Below are 4,125 nucleotides of genomic sequence, written 5' to 3' on the forward strand. Positions count from 1 at the left end.
TATATATATATATTGAGGTATATTATAGTGTTTAATGAACTCCATTTTAAAGTTATCAATAGAGTGTATGGATATTTATAAAATTTTGATGATGTTTAAATTATTAAGAAATGTATAGTATAAATATTTGATGGAGTCTATTTAGAACATCTTTAGCGCATGATGCTTTATGATAAAATTTTGTATAGCTCACGTTAGTTATAAGGAACTTGCAATGCAATAAGTATGACATGACATCTATTATAATATATAAAAAGTAAAGTACCTGATAATTACACTTTAAGCCCTCTGATTAAATAACTAAAACCGTTCAAATTCCATGGGTAAATTTGTCCTTTTGATAGATAAAGCCACCATATTCATTTGACATTAAATGCTATCTATTGTGTCACTTTTTGATTGGTTGATTTCATTTTTATTTATTTGGTTTTTCCTTTTTTTAATCTATTTTATATAATATTATTTTATATTATAGGTGAAATAATGTCAAAAGTTGCATTGAGAATATAATTGGGTTTAAATATCTAAGCAACTTAATGATGCATTGAGGACTGAAAGGTCTCATTGAGCTGAAAAGTTACACGGGTAATTGAACTATTCTACAATTTTAAGAAGCAAAATTTTATTAACCACAAAGCACCAGAACTATTCTCTCTCTTTGTGATCCTCCCCTTTTCTCTCTGAACCCCTTTATTAACCACAAATTTGTTTTAAGCTTTGAAGCTCTGAATCCATAACCCATGGCTAATCGAGAAAGGTGAAGGATGGGACACAAACCCTAACGCAAAAACACGAAACCGCGCTGATTCCATCACCAACTTCGAAAGCGAAGCCGTTGCAAGGTACTACACCATATTTCACTCTACTTCTCTTCTTTACCATAGTCACCGATTCCTTTTCTCTTTCCATCCCAAATCATCACTCTTAGATTCACACTCACACTCTTATTCTCAATTACAAACACAACAACAACCTTTCTCTTTTGCAAAATCAGTATTTCTTTGACACCTCTGTTTCAAACCACCACCGTCGGAGCCGCCACTGTAAAAAATAACACCTATGCCTCCGTCGCCAACATATGCGCGTCAACTGCCGCTGACCATATGCATCAAGGCCCCTCCAATAAAATGCAAGGTTTGTGTTGTGAAAGCTACAACCAGATCTGAAACCACAGAGTATAAGTTTGCCATTTTTTATCGTTTCTACACATAAGTATAAGTTTTCCGTTTCAGCACATGAGTATAAGTTTGCCATTTTTTTTTATCATTTATACACATGAGTAGAAGTTTTTAATTTAAATGTGAATCTAATATCTATCTTGATTTGTATGAGTTTTATGATTTTCTTAACAAGTTTCTCTTTTGGAGGCTCACACAAAGATATTTGTTTATGCAGTTGGAAAGGGCTTATTATGATGGATTGCTCAATCGCCTCCGTAAACACGCATTAACACCGCGTGACTCTAACCAAACTGTTAGAAAATTTATAGGCTGAAAAGTTTTTGTCAGGTTCTATTTAGCTGCATAATTCTAACTTGGATTATTGCATGGTACATGTTTGTATTTTTGCTTCAACGAGTCTCTTGCAGGAAAATTATACCCTGTCCATCTACTAATCCGGGTTGCATATCTATAAATCCAAAGTCATTGTCTCCATACAAATCCTGTGTTTTTGGGACCAAGAACAGGTAACCATATTCTTATATTCATTTCATATAAAAAAAAGTTTTGATCGTTACACTTCTCATGTTTTGGTCACACAATTTTTTACCTAAAGTTGTGGTTTTTACTTTCTGAATTATTAATTTGAAGTAGTATTTATTTGATTAATTAGTTGATTTAATATGTTGAGGTTAATTTGTGGTTTGTGATTGTAGTCAATTCTTGCAGGGAGTAGCTGTCTTTGTAATAATCTGATAAAATGAAAGTGATTCAATGGGTAGCAAGAACGAAGTTGGTCAGAAAATGGACAAAGAGTTATACCAATCTACTCGCACCTGGCAGAAAAATGTATATATATTTGTATTTATTAACTTATCTATGTTGTTGTCTCTAACAGAACTGTAGTTACTGTTAGTAATAAACCATTGTATCACATTTCCATTAGTAATAAAATTTTATGCGACAGTTAGTCTGTTCTTTATGCAGATTGATTTTTATTTCAACTGATGTTTGATTAAAAATGATGTTTTTATTTGATGGAGATTTGATTGTGTCTCTTATTGATACATGAAACAAAGGCATATTTTACCTGCAAAAAGTTTATTCTTTTGTTATGTTTCAAAAGCTTTTAAAGTTTGTTGATTGAGAGTTAATTTATGGGTTTTTGATTAGTTTGAAGGTATGTCTTATACATTTGCTGATGCAGTTTTTCTTTTAAGAAGTGTGATAATGTTTGAGTCAATAGCAAATGTTGGTCTTTTATATTTTCTATTCTTGGTTGGAGTATGGATGGATGCATCTACAATAAGAATGAAAGGTAGAAAGTCACTGTAGCAGTTTATGGTATGGTGTTACCATTCAGAACGAGAGCGCTATTCTCGACCGTTTCTTTTGTGTTAATTCTTGGTGATGTTCTTTAGTCACTGAATGTCCTGTTCTTTCTGGAATCCTTGCAGAGTTAAAAGCGGACAACTCAAAGTTGGGAAGGGTTGCTCTTTCAGCTGCAATCATTAACGATGTTCTGTCATGGATGCTTTTGGCTATAGCTATTGCTTTGACAGTATATGGAATAATCTATGTGGCTTCTATAATGGTTGTTTTGTTTTTGTTGCCTTTAATGATTTTGTTGTGCTTTTATTGTAAGACCTATAATCATGGGATAATAAGGAAAACACCTAAAGTCAAAAATCGTATGGTGATTTCTACTTATGTTTAATACATTGTTCAACTTTTAACTTTGTTTTCATTTTTGTATACATGGGACATCTTTTGATTCTATTTTGATTATTTTTAACTTTGTTTTCATTTTTGTATACATGGGACATCTTTTCATTCTATTTTGATTCTTTATACGATTTTTCCTCATTATTTAGAATATTCATGCTGTAATTAATTGAATGAATAAATATTGATCCATTGTAATTGATACACTATTGATTGATATGACTCAATTGTAACTGTTTTCTATTGAAGAGCATTGAGTGAAGAACCAATTAAATGTAAAGTGGCAAACCAAAAAGTGGCAGACCAACCAAATAGCACATATAGCTTTCTAATAATCAACATACTTAGTGGTGCTAATGTTTAATAATTTGATAATGAAATCTGCAGATGTTTGTGATAATAATTAATTTGATAAATATTTGATAATAAATAATCGACCTATATAGCTTAGTTTTTTTATATATTTGGCTTAATTTCAATGTTTTTATTGAATCAAAATGTTGAATAAGGAAATCTTCAATTTTTTGTTATTTTTAATTATACATTTTGTTCTTTAATTAAATTAAAAAATTTAATCTAATAAAAAAATTTAAAATTATGGGTTAAATATATTTTTGCTTCCTATAAATATCTCAACTTTCATTTTCAGTCTCTATTAAAAAAATAATATATTTTAGTTGCTATAAAATTTTTATGCATGTAATTTTAGTCCATCATGTTAAACCAAGGTGTATTTTTGAATGATTATTTTGAAGACATGTGTAGAACGTTATAAAAAGTTCCTCAAAAAAACTCAAAATTTGATTTCTAAGTCGAGGTTTTCATTATTTTTATTATTATCTTTTAAAATTTAAAAAATTTATATTTAATTCTTCTTAATTTAAAAAATTCTAAAATTTATATTATTAAAAAAATTTAAATAAATTTTAAAAAATTTTAAACAAATTTCAAATATAAGCAAATTAGTTGTATTATAAATAAATTTTAAATTAATAATTATGAAAAATTATTTAGTTTTCAATTCAATAATAATAATTTAAGATTTAAAAAAGTCTACCTTTTAAATTCAATTGAATGAAATTATTATTATTGAATTGAAAACTAAATAATTTTACATAATTATTAATTTAAAATTTATTTATAATACAACTAATTTGCTTATACTACTAATTTATGTTTTTATTTAAGTTTTTTATTAATATTAAAAGTTCTAAATTGACATAAAATATATTTTGTAATC

The 4,125-nt window shown here is 28.2% G+C and overlaps 1 long non-coding RNA gene across 1 annotated transcript; it reads left to right on the top strand.

Annotated features, from left to right (window-relative positions):
• Positions 1-713: 713 nt before the first annotated feature.
• On the top strand, positions 714-2,136 carry LOC131656253 (uncharacterized). Its single transcript, XR_009300042.1, has 3 exons — positions 714-842; positions 1,396-1,687; positions 1,877-2,136. It is a non-coding gene; the product is annotated as an uncharacterized LOC131656253 (long non-coding RNA).
• The last annotated feature ends 1,989 nt before the right edge of the window (positions 2,137-4,125 follow it).

This window comes from Vicia villosa, linkage group LG3 (genome assembly GCF_029867415.1).
Source record: "Vicia villosa cultivar HV-30 ecotype Madison, WI linkage group LG3, Vvil1.0, whole genome shotgun sequence".
In the NCBI taxonomy this organism is placed as follows: Eukaryota; Viridiplantae; Streptophyta; class Magnoliopsida; order Fabales; family Fabaceae; genus Vicia; species Vicia villosa.